The following is a 13,313-nucleotide window of genomic DNA, read 5'->3' as shown; positions in this document are numbered from 1 at the left end:
AAGAAAAATATACATTTGGTAGCATAAAATTAATAAAATTCATGGTGAAAGACACATTTGAAATGTGAAATGCAGATAATAGGAGTTCCTGTTGTGGCGCAGTGGTTAACGAATCCGACTAGGAACCATGAGGTTGCGGGTTCGGTCCCTGCCCTTGCTCAGTGGGTTAATGATCCGGCGTTGCCGTGAGCTGTGGTGTAGGTTGCAGACGCGGCTCGGATCCCGCGTTGCTGTGGCTCTGGCGTAGGCCGGTGGCTACAGCTCCGATTTGACCCCTGGCCTGGGAACCTCCATATGCCGCGGGAGCGGCCCAAGAAATAGCAACAACAAAAGACAAAAAGACAAAAAAAAAAAAAAAAAAAAAAAAAAGAAATGCAGATAATAGACTTGAATAAAGTATTTGCATCATTTATAAAAAAATGAGTAAATTTTTCTTATTAAATTTCTTAAAATTTAAAAGAGGCAAACAATCTAAGCTCAAATTAGCAAAGAACATTCACAGATGACAATACAGGTGGACAATAAAATTTGCTTAGGTAGCCATTGAAATTAAAACAAAACTTACTGATTGGCAACATTTCAACATTTGGTTATACTTAGTATTATCTGTAAGGGTGTGAGGAAATAAAGTCTGTTTTGGGGTGTGCAAATCAGTTCAACACTTTTGGAGATTAATTTGATAATAGCTATTAGAATAAAAACCCATAGGAGTTCCCATTGTGGCTCAGTGGGTTAAGAACCTGACATAGTGGTTGTAAGGATGTGGGTTTGATCCCTGGTCTCATGCAATGAGTTAAGGATCTGGCATTGCAGCATGCTGCAGTGTAGGTCACAGAATTTGCTGGCTCTGGCATAGGCCTCAGCTGCAGCTCTGATTCGACCTCTAGCCCGGGAACTTCCATACACCATAGATGTGGCCCTAAAAAGAAAAAAAAAATGTATATGCCTTTGGTAAATAATCATTTTTCTTGCAATTTGCCTTCCAGAAAAAAAGTAGCACAGATATGTTAAGACAAATGCATTAATATTAGTTTGTTGAGTTATTTGAAAGTAAGAAATAAGAACCAGGTAAATTTATGTAAATTGGGATATGTTTGAATATATTTTGCTACATCAAAATACAATGAAGACAATATAATATTATACAGCCTTAAAAAGAAATACAAACATTTATCTGTTTAAAATTGGAAACCTGTATATTCTTGTATTAGTTTTCTATTGCTGCATAACAAATTATCACAAATTAAAGCAGAAGTCTAGCATGGCTGGCTTCTGGCCTCAGGTTATACAAGGCTGAAATTGATGTATTGACTGGAATGGGTTTCCATCTGGAAGCTCTGTTGACCAACCAACCAACCAACCAACCAACCAACCAACCAACAAACAAACAAAACCCCAACAACATCCATCCTCCTGCTTCTTTTTGGTAGAATCCAGTTCTTTGCAGTTGTAGGCCTGAGGTCCCCATTTCCTTGCTAGCTGTGAACTGGAGGTTGCTCTCAGATCCTGGAGGCCACTTGCATCTCTTGTCACAGGCTCCCTTCCTTCTTTAAGCGGAAGAGTATTGTCAAATTCTTCTCACAATCTGAATCTCTGACTTCTGTCTTTGAACTTTAGAACCAGATTTGAAGAACCTACTCATGTGGTTAGGCCAGTTGCACTTGGATAATCTTTCTGTCTTAAGGTAAACCTTTATTACATCTGCAAAATCCCTTCATAGTAATTCATAGACTTGTGTTTGATTAAATAATTTGCAGAAGGTGTGAATACACTAGGGCCTAAGAGTACTGGGGACCACTGTAGAATTCTGCCAACCACAATGATATACTGCAAGTGAAAAAGCTACGCCTGGATCAAAAGATTGAGCATTGAAATCCCATCAGACAATGTTTTAATTTTTTGCTTTCAACAGTAACACATATTGTAAAGAATTTAAGAGGAGAAAAATAGTGTGTTATATTTGCCATTTCCAATTTCTTTCTATTATTATTTCCCTTGCAACTGATAAGTTTCCTTTAGTGCTTTTTCTTAGATCGAATCTTCTGGCAACAAGTTCTCTTTGTTTTTCTTCATCTGAAAATGTATTTGGCCTTTATTCTTGAAGGATATTGTCACTGGATATGGAATTATAGGTGGACAACTTTTTCTAGAACTTAACAGTGTCGTTTCACTGTCTCCTGGCCTCCATGTTTTTTAATGAGAGATTTGCTGTAATTTGAATTGTTGTTCCCTTATATCAGGATTCTAGACTTCAGTACTATTGACATTTGGGCTGAAAGATTCTTTGTTTTGGGGCTGTCTTATGTACTATAGGATGTTTAGCAGCATCTTTGGCTTACTGGATGCCATTGGCATCCTATTCTCAATGTGACAAATAAAAATGTCTTCAGACATTACCAGCCCTGTGAGGCAAAATCACCCCAGGTGAGAATTACTGTCACGTCCTTTATATAATGTGTAATTTAAAATAGTCCTCCCTCCCTTCCTTTTTCCTCCCTTCCTTTCTCCTCCTCTCTTTTTCTTTCTGATTTTCAGGGATTATAGTGTATCCGGTCATGGTTTTCTTTCAGCTTATCCTATTTGAGGCTTACTGAATTCATTGAATCTATAGATTCATGCCCTACAAATTTTGGAATCATTCAGCCATTACTTTTTCATTTTTTTTTTTTCTGCACTAGTTTCTTTCCTTTCTCCTTTTGGGGCAAAAATGATAGATTTTTTTAGAACTTTTGATACTGTTCCACAGCTGAACACTTTTTTCCCCCCAATTTTTGTTCCTCCATTATTCAGATTAAATAATTCCTGTTAATTTATCTTCTAGTTCATTGACTCTTTCTTGAAGTATTATTCTTCTGCTGAGCCTGTCTAGGAAATTTTAAATTTCAATTGTTATGTTTTTCAGTTCTAAAATTTTTATTTGGTTCTATCTTGTAATTTCTATTGTTTTGCTGAAAATGTCTCTCCTTTCATTCACTTAAAGAGTGTTTTCCTTTACTTCATGGAACATGGTTACAGTAGCTATTTAAAAATCTTTGTCAAATAATCTCAACATCTAAATTACCTAGATTTGGCATCTGTTGTCTTTTTTTGAGAGTTAATGAGATTTTCATAGTTTTCTGTTGAGTAATTTGAAATGCTGTCAGTAATTTAACAAATTACCACAAATTTAATGGCTTAAGACAACACAAATTTATTCTCTTACAGTCATGGAGGTCAGAAGTCTAAGATAAAGGTGTTGGCAGGGCTGTGTTCCTCCTGGAGGCTTTAAGAGAGAATGTATTTCTTGTATTTTCCATCTTCTGGAAATTCCTATACCCTGTGGCTTGTGGTTTCTTTCCCCTCCTTCAAAATAAATCACTTCAACCTCTGGTTTTGTCATCCTTTTTGTCTGATCCCAATCTTCCTGCTCTTTTTATGTAAAGACACTTGTGATTTCATTGAGCATAACCAGAGAATCCAGATAATTTCCTATCTCAAGATCCTAAACTCCACCACATTTGTGAAGTCCCTTTTACCATGTGAGAATGTTACCATCCCTTTTACTTCATATTCATAGGTTCTGGGGATTAAGACGTGACCATCTTTTGGGAGGGCATTATTGAGCCTTTCACAGATTGCATCCTGCACATATTGGGTATTGTGTTATGAGATTCTGAGTTCTGTTAAAATCCTCTGGAGAACGCTGTGGGGTTTTTTTGGTTTGTTTTTTAAAGCAGGAGATCAGTTCTGTAAGGTTCAGATTGCAAATCCTCTGTTCTATAGGCTTTGGTTCCAATGTCAATTTAGTTTTCAAAGGCTTTGTAGCACTAGTTGGGTCTGCCCACATAGAGGCCAGTCTGGGATCTGAGGGATAGTCTATATGTACTTCAGTGCTTGGAGACTTTGCTATGCTGCTTTGATGGACAGTTTGAGTGTCAGCTTAGAATTTCATATTTAGATTTAGAGGATGGCTTTTCCCAGCCACTTTCAGTTTGTGATTGCCCCAGACTCTCTGGCCAGGTCTCTCTCTCTCTCTTTTTTTTTTTTTTTTTTTTTTTTTGGTTCTTTGGTTGGAAATCTGAGATTTTAGTCTTCCTGCACAATTCCACACTTTATATGAATGGATGAACCATAGGGCAAAATAGATAAAAGAGAAACAGAAAAATAACAAGATTCCTTCCATACTTTTCACACCAAAGAGGCCCATTCCTTATAAATTGGTGCAGCCACTATGGAAAACAGTAAGGAGGTTCCTTAAAAAACTAAAAATAGAGGAGTTCCTGCTGTGGTACAGTGGGTTAAGAATCCAACTGCAGTGGTTCAAGTCATGGAGGTGTGGGTTTGATCCCTGGCCTGGTGCTGTGGCTCTTATTCAATCTCTGGTCTGGGAACTTCCATATGCCATGGATGTAGCCATTAAAAAAAAAAAAAAAAAAAACTAAACTAAAAATAGAGTTACCATATGATCCTGAAATCCTACTCCTGGGCATCTATCCAGAGAAAACTCAAATTCAAAAAGATAATGCACCCCAATGTTCATGGTAGCACTATTTACAATAGCCAAGACATGGAAGCAACCTAAATGTCCATCAACAGAGGAATGGATAAAGAAGATACTCAGCCATAAAAAGAACAAAATAATGCCATTTACAGCAACATGGATGAACCTAGAGACTTCACTTAATAAAGTAAGTCAGACAGAGAAAGACAAATATCATATGATATCACTTATATGTGGAATTTAAAATATGATACAAATAAACATTTATAAAACAGAAACAGACTCAAAGACATAGAAAACTAACTTATGGTTACCAAAGGAGAAAGCAGGAGAAGGAGACTGGGAGTTTGGGATTGGCATATTCACACTGTGGTACATGGAGTGGATGGTCAATGAGCACCTGCCATGTAGCACAGGGAACTCTACTCAGTATTCTGTGATAACCCATACGGGAAAAGAATCAGAAAAAGAATATCTATTCTCACATATCTAAATCTATCTGAATCACTTCTGGCCAGAAGGAGAAAATTTCCCCCATCTTCTGGCCAGAAGAAGAAAATTTCCTTTGGAGATATATATATATATATATATATTTTTTTTTTTTCCATTTGTGTCTGCCATCCAGCTCTGGGATTTAGGCCCCCTAAATCTAAGTCTAAACTGAGAATTGGGAGTTAAAAAATTAAACCAGGAAATCCACTGCTATATTGGTTCTGTGAGTTTTCTTTTTCCCTCCTGGCACACCTGCTCATGGAGCTTGCCTTCTATTGTGTGGGAGACAGGCACGAATAAACAAATGAGATAATTGCAGGGGGTGATAAGCAATAGGGAGAAATAAAAGAGGGTATTGGATAGATGCTGGGGGTGGGAGTTGCTTTAGTCAGGATGGTCAGGGAAGTTGTTGGTGGAGGTCATGTGTGAGCTAAGTCCTGAGAAAGAGCAGATACACATTCATTCATCCACAGGTCACCTACCAGTTTGGAATTTTCCTCTTGCTTAGCATACGCATTGTTTCAACCGAAACAATTAGGAGTGTAAATAAAACTTTCAGAGAAGTGTTTAAAAAAAATTAGAATGATTTATTTTTATTATTAAAGGGGTCCTAGGGATCACACTGATTTGTTTTAGCCAGTTTTTTTTTTAATCATCAAAGGTTAATTTAAAGAACTTAGTATAATTTAATTTGTCTCCTAGGTCCATGTTTTCATAGTTTAACCCACAAAAAACAAACAACCCCCCCCAAAACCCCCACCCTTAATTAATTAAGTGGTTTCTCATGGGATTGCAGTGTTCATAGATGAGGTTGTTATAATTCCAGACAAAAGATAAAGATATTTTACTTTTTTTAAAAGATTGCTTGTATAGCCTTATGAGAGATAAACATGTTGGTTTGTTAGAATTTTTTTTAAATTAAAAAGAACATTATACAAACTTAGTTAAAATTACACTAAAAATTTGTAACTGTCCCTGCCTGTGATGTCAAGGATTTTTCTCTTCACCATTATGTTTTCAAAAACCAGAACAGCACTTGGCACTAAGTATTAGATATTTGTCAAATGAATAAATGCTTCTAGGGAAGTTTTTCTGATCTGATGGAATAATAAGGCTTTAATTAAAACCAACACAATTCATTAGTATTCAGAGTTTTTTTTTTTTAGGTGGTTAGTTAACAGTGAAGCTTGAATAATATGCATCTTGGAATTTGGAGCATGAGCTCCTGAATAAATACTATCACATATACTCTTTATTGTGGACTCACTCTGTGCCAGGAGCTTTCATATTTTAAATCTTCAGCAACTCTGCCTTTTTTGAAGATGAGAAAACTGATGGAGAGGGGGTAAATTCAAGGTCATGTAACTGGTGAGTGGATCTCAATCTGCCCTACTCTGAAACTTTTGCTCTTAAAGTCATGCTGTGGAAAGGCAGGGAAGCATGGGATTAGTTTCTGAGTCTCTGGAGTTTGGTTTCCTGGTTTTGAATCGTGGCTCTGCTGTGTGACATTGGACAAGTGTTCAAACATTCTCTGTCTCAGTTTCATCCTTTCTAAAATGAGCACAACCATAGCCCTCCCCCAGTAGAGTTAGGATAATTCAGTTTTAATGGAAAGCATATAGTTCACAGGATTAACTTCCTGTCATCATTTCTGAGCACAGAGAGTTTGGATATTTGGTCTTTGATGCTGGTGGGAGTACCAAGCTGGTGCCAGAATAGTCTTGACTGCCTGGGCTAGCTGCCCTTCTGCCTCTGCAGTAACTCTGGCAACAGCCTAGCCCTATGCAATAGACTGCAGTTGATGTCAAACACTACACTTGCCTGGTCTGCTGGTTTGGGTTGTGTGTCAAGTTGGCAGCTAATTTTCTCGGAGCAGTTGGTTGGAATGGGACTCAGAGGCTGTGCCTGTAGTCATAAAACACACAGACTCAGCTTAAATGGCCATCATCTCTCCTCGTCATGTGTATGGATTGCTGCAGCTTTATTGATCGGGCAGCAGTCTCCTGCTCTCAGAGAAAACCCTATGCTTAACCCACACAGACTAGCTTTGCTGTTTTGTGCTCTCTTTTGTTTTGGCATTTTAACAAAGTCTGTGAATTAACAATATTCCAGGGAGTGGTTTATAGTGGTTGTCTGTCAGTGAATCAGTTGTGCTCTATGAATCAAGAACTGAAACAACTGAGTTTTTAAGATGCCATTGCCTCTACACCTCCCACCGCCCCAAGCCCCTGTAGGAACATCTTTCTGAAACATCAATCTGCTTGTGTCGCTTTCTTGCTTAAAAATCTTCAGTGGCAAGGAAACTTTTACGGGCGATAGAGATATTGATTATCACGCTTGTGGTGGTAGTTAAATGTCAAAACTCCTCAAATTTTACATTAACATCGCATCTCTAAAATCGGTGCAGTGTCATATGTAAATTACACCTCAATAAAATAACAGTAGTCAGGAGCTCAAACATTTGCATGCACTGTTCTTTCTTCCAGGAAATCTCTTCTCAGCCCTTTCAGGTAAGATAATTTCCCTCTTTCCCTTCCTTTCCAGATCTCCTATGTGCCAGGCACTGTGCTGTGCCTGAGAGCCATAGAGGTGGAGAAGACACAGCTCAGCCTTCCTGGGTCACACAGAGCAAGCCTATTTCCTCCCTGGACAGAACATTTTTGCCTACAGTGAATCTTTTCTTTTTCTTCTTCTGGCACATGGGATCTTCAGATCAGAGGGAAAGGAGGGAAGGCATGAGTAGGTAGAAGGGCCTGGATACTGGCAGGTGATGTAAATATGATCCCCAAAGCTCTTCTCTTTTAAATTTTAAAAACTTTTTATTTATTTATTTATTTATTTATTTTCTGCTGTACAGCATGGGGACCAAGTTACACATACATGTATACATACTTTTTCCTCCCATTGTTGTGTTGCGATATAAGTATCTAGACGTAGTTCTCAATACTACTCAGCAGGATCTCATTGTAAATCCATTCTGAGAGCAATATATTGCATCTGTTAACGCCAAGCTCCTGATCCCTCCCACTCCCTCCCTCTCCCCCCGGGGCAGCCACAGTCTATTCTCCAAGTCTATGACTTTCTTTTCTGTGGAGATGTTCATTTGTGCTATATATTAGATTCCAGTTATAAGTGATATCATATGGTATTGGTCTTTCTCTTTCTGACTTATTTCACTCAGTATGAGAGTCTCTAGTTCCATCCATGTGGCTGCAAATGGCATTATTTTGTTCTTTTTTATGGCTGAGTAGTATTCCATTGTGTATATATACCACATCTTTCTAATCCAATCATCTGTCAATGGACATTTGGGTTGTTTCCATGTCTTGGCTATTATGAATAGTGCTACAATGAACTTGTGGGTGCATGTGTCTTTTTTAAGGAAAGTTTTGTCTGGATATATGCCCAAGAGTGGGATTGCTGGATCACATGGTAGTTCTATGTATAGATTTCTAAGGTACCTCCATACTGTTCTCCATAGTGGCTGTACCAGCTTACATTCCCCCCGACAGTGCAGGAGGGTTCTCTTTTCTCCACACCCCATCCAGCACTTGTTATTTGTGGATTTATTAATGATGGCCATTCTGACTGGTGTGAGGTGGTATCTCATGGTAGTTTTGATTTGAATTTCTGTAATAATCAGGGGTGTTGAGTATTTTTTCATGTGCTTGTTGGCCATCTGTATTTCTTCCTTGGAGAACAGTCTATTCAAGGCTTTTACCCATTTATCCATTGGGTGGTTGGCTTTTTTGCTATTGAGTTATATAAGTTGCTTGTATATTCTAGAGATTAAGCCCTTGTCTGTTGCATCATTTGAAACTATTTTCTCTCATTCTGTAAGTTGTCTTTTTGTTTTCTTTTTGGTTTCCTTTGCTGTGCAAAAGCTTGTCAGTTTGATTAGGTCCCACTGGTTTATTTTTGCTCTTATTTCTGTTGCTTTGGGAGAATGACCTGGGAAAATATTTATGAGGTTGATGTCAGAGAATGTTTTGCCTATGTTCTTTTCCAGAGGTTTGATGGTGTCTTGTCTTATATTTAAGTCTTTCAGCCATTTGGAGTTTATTTTTGTGCATGGTGTGAGGGTGTGTTCTGGTTTCATTGATTTGCATGCAGCTGTCAGTTTTCCCAGCAATTTTTGCTGAATAGACTATCTTTTTCCCATTTTATGGTCTTGCCTCCTTTGTCAAAGATTAATTGACCATAGGTGTCAGGGTTTATTTCTGAATTCTCTATTCTGTTCCATTGGTCTGTATGTCTGTTTTGGTGCCAGTACCACACTGTTTTGATGATTGTGGCTTTGTAATTTTGCTTGAAGTCTGGGAGAGTTATGCCTCCTGCTTGATTTTTGTTCCTCAGGATTGCTCCCAAAGCTCCTCTTTTGTGCCTCCTTCCAAAAAGTCTCCCATCCTCCCTCCAATAAATAGAAGCAGGAGAGCAGAACAGTAAAGAGTTCGGACTCTGGAGACAGTCTGGCCATCTTGGTCCTTACTAAGCTATGTGACTTTGGGGAAGTAACTTAACCTTTTTGTACCTTGGTTTCCTATTGGTAAGATAAAGAGGACCATAACAGTTTCCACCCCAAAGGATTAAGTGGATTAATATATGTAAAGTACCAATGGCAGTATATGGCTTGTAATAAAGGTTATATAAGTATTGCTACTATCATTATTGCCCACTGAATATACTGAGATGAGCAAGATCCTGCTTTTTTTTTTTCTGGTGGAAAATTTCAGATAATCGACAAGTGAACAAATCAATACCAAGATGATGCCACTTTGTGATAACTGCTATGAAAGGGACAGAGAAGGTAATATGCTAGGGAGTACTTATTTTTGGAGGAAAGGACTTTCTGGTTGTCATGGTGGGGAGTGGGCTTCTGTGAGGAGGGTACATGGCTGAAGCCTGAGTGAGGAGAAGGAGCCAGATACATAAAGACCGGAGGAGGGGTATTCCAGGAAGAGAGAACAGCCAGTGAGGAGGCCATGAGCTTAGTATGTTTAAGTAATAGAAAGGAGCAGAGAGAAGCTGGGAGATGGGGTTAGGGGACTGGTGGAGTCTTGATCATGCCAGTACCTGTCAGCTATGGCAAGAAGCTTAAATTTCATCCCAATTGCTTTGGAAGCCACTGGAGAACCTTAAGCAGGGTTTAATCCTACCAGATCATGAATCACTTCAGCTTCCAGTTGAAGCCATACTAAGTACACTGTCTTCTGGGTTGTTTTTGCAGATGTTGTCTGTTTCATAGTAGTATTATAATACCATTTCCCTCAGGAGAGTGGCCCACCCAGGCCTGCCCCGTCCTCAAAGTCCTTCCAGCCCATCCTCCTGTCCCCCATCCCATCCAAACTGACCCCTCCCATGTCCACTTTCCCCTTACCTTCCTAAGTGATTGTTCAGCTCCAATTTGGGGGAAAGGTTTCCAGTCTGTCCAAAATAACTGAAAAGAGGGAAATACAGGTACACGTAGGTGACTATTTTCATCTGCAGAATTAGCCATCATGCAAACTAGTTGGGGAAAGTGTTGGGCAAAAGGACCATTTTTTGTGGCTTTCTCAGATTCTGCCGTACTTCTGATGTGGAAGTCTCTTCCTCTGGTCGTCTTTTTAGTATAGATGGTCCCAGACTTAGGATGATTCAACTTAATGATTTTTTCAACTTTACTACAGTGCAAAAGTGATATACGTTCAGTAGAAACTGTATTTTGAATTTTGGATTTCCATCTTCAAAGTGAAATATGGTACCATCTCTGTGATGCTGGTTAGTCAGCTAGGTAATCATGAGGGTAAACGACTAATATATTTGCAACCATTCTATACCCAGACAACCACGCTGTTTTCACTTTCAGTACAGTATTTAACATATTATATGAGTTATTCAACACTTTATTATAAAATAGGCCTTGTCTTAGGTGATTTTGCCCAACTGTAGGCTGATGTAAGTGTTCTGAGCACATTTTTTGTTGTTGTCTTTTTAGGGCCACACCCATGGTACGTGGAGATTCCTAGGCTAGGGGTTGAATCAGAGCTGTAGCCACTGGCCTACACCACACCCACAGCAATGGCAGATCTGAGCCACACCTGCAACCTATACCACAGCTCATGGCAACGCCAGATCCTTAGCCCACTGAGTGAGGTCAGGGATCAAACCTGTGTCCTCATGATACTAGTCAGATTTGTTTTTGCTGAACCACGGTGGGAACTCCATTTGGAGCACATTTAAGGTAGGTGAGGGTAAGCTATGCTGTTAGGTAGGTCAGGAGTATTAAATACACTTTCGATTTATGATATTTTCAATTTACAATAGATTTGTTGGGATGTAACCTTGCTATAAGTCAAGGAAGAGCTGTACTTTGATGTGGTTTTGCCTTTATCTCTGCTTGTCTTGGAATTTGCATTTCATCCTGGAGATGTTGGTTCCAGTGTATGTCTGAAAACCATAGCAATGGTCCTCAAATCAAGCCAGCCAGTGTCTATGTGAGAAAATACACTCTATCATCGTTTCTTTAGTCATTTGGCAATTGAGTGTATTGATTACATGGGATTTCTGATCACTTGTCTAATACAGATAACACTAAACTGATTCCCAAAGATCCAGTGGATCTTTACGGCTTTTAGCAATTCCAATTGCAATTCCACTTTGTGTAAAAAGCAAATATCGGGTATGCTAGAGCCTGAACAAGAATGTTCTATGGTTAAGAAAGTTTGACTTGAGGGGTGGAGAAATGTGGTTTTGAATCTCTGCTGCACTGACTAACTTTGTGGCTTTAGGGAAGTTGCTTAAGTTCTTTGTGCTTCTGTGGGGTTGATAATTACACTTGGCAATCACCAGTGTGATTGTTCTGCATGTGATAGTTATGTAACTATCTGTCTGATGACACGTACTAGGTACTCTACACATTTTATTTCCATTCCTGGCTGGAACTGAATGTCGAATGCTATGCAATAACCTAATTTAGGATGAAAATGACTTAAAGTCAAAGATTACCTTCTCTTAAGAGCTTCAGCCCCCTGCGCTATCCCATCCTACCTTTCTTTATCTTCTCATTAAATAATATTCTTCATTAGATGGGATCCAGCATGCATAAAGGTGCTGGCTAGCTCAGGCAGTTTATACTTTAGGGAGAAGCCCATGGAGGAGATTTTAATTCAGGGGCCAAAAGGAGTCTTACAGTAGTGATAATGGAAGAAAAGCTTTTTCTAAGATAGTTCTCCAAATCTGTGACATTTCTATGTAGCTCATTAGAAGGCAGTTCAGGGAGTTCCCATTGTGGTGCAACAGAATTGGTGGCATCTTGGGAATGCAGGGACTCAGGTTTGATCCCCGGCCCAGCACAGTGGGTTAAGGATCTGGCATTGCCGCAGCTGTAACTTAGGTTGAGAGTGTGGCTGGGACCTGATTCCTGGCCTGGGAACAGAGCAGCCAAAAATGGGGAAAAAAAATAAAAATAAAAAGACGGTTCAGACCACTCCTGCATGGGCCAGTCTCTCAGCACTGAGCTTCTTCTTAAAAAAAAAAAAAAAATTATTGGAGTATAACTGACCTACAATGTTGTAAACACTGCTGTATAAAATAGAAGATTAATAAGAACCTACTGTTGGAGCATAGGAAAATCTACTTCAAGTTTATAATAACCTACATTGGAAAAAAGGATGGATATATTTATATGTATGACCATTGAACCTTCTGAGCCGACTGGCGTGCCCAGTGTGGGATTCAGCTTGAGTTGTAGACATTGAGCAGAGTGCAGATGGGCTCAGAGCCAGCCATCCCCATCTGAAGCTGGGGGAGACTTTTCCTATCTTCAGCTCACGGAAGAGGTGACAAGATGGGGTGGGTGGCCAGGAGGTTCTCTGTGTTCGTTGCATCAAAGAAGGTGAAGATGATGATGGGATAGGGTCTCTAAGACCATGCATGTGTGGTGTCTTCTCTGTCAGCTCTGTAGCTATGTCACTGTAGGGGGGCATACTTCAGATATGATTACATAGTGTTCTGGCATGAAAGAAGCAAGTCTAGACAAGTGTAACTTCCAATAAATTATTTGTCATATCAAATGTAATGTGGTCTATTCTGTCATCTTGCCCCCACTAGTCAAAATAAAATAAAAATTCCCTGTCATTGACACCCCGTAAGCTGATCTATTGGGTGTTTAAGTAAAGAGAGCACACGTTTCTTTATTTCCTAGTAAATGCCCATCTGATTTGCTTTTCCCTGTATCCCTGTGATGTTGGTGATAATTACCTCCCCTTGACAGATGAGGAATCTAAGGTTTAGAAAGTTTAAGCCATTTGTCCAGGATCATGTGAATAGAAAACAGAGGTCAAAATTCAAAATTGCATCTGTC

General features: G+C 39.2%; 2 protein-coding genes across 8 annotated transcripts in view; both read left to right on the top strand.

Moving 5' to 3' along the window:
* Positions 1–13,313, top strand: part of SV2B (synaptic vesicle glycoprotein 2B) — a 198,491-nt gene that overhangs the window by 61,755 nt on the left and 123,423 nt on the right. The window contains exon 2 of one of the 7 annotated variants that reach the window (XM_021099374.2): positions 7,517–7,739. The exons of the other annotated variants lie outside the window; for them this stretch is intronic. The gene's annotated coding sequence lies outside the window, so the exon portion shown is untranslated. The remainder of the gene's footprint in view (positions 1–7,516; positions 7,740–13,313) is intronic. 7 annotated transcript variants of the gene reach the window in all.
* The window catches only part of KLHL25 (kelch like family member 25), a 665,168-nt gene that overhangs the window by 587,081 nt on the left and 64,774 nt on the right, over positions 1–13,313 (top strand). The window lies entirely within an intron of this gene.

Source organism: Sus scrofa, chromosome 7 (genome assembly GCF_054392235.1).
Source record: "Sus scrofa isolate SSC_HxYL_T2T_F1_AM1 chromosome 7, Sscrofa_HxYL_maternal_Yorkshire_Landrace_v2.0, whole genome shotgun sequence".
NCBI lineage: Eukaryota > Metazoa > Chordata > Mammalia > Artiodactyla > Suidae > Sus > Sus scrofa.
Note: the sequence above shows the minus strand (reverse complement) of the source record. Positions and strands in the feature narration are given on the sequence as shown.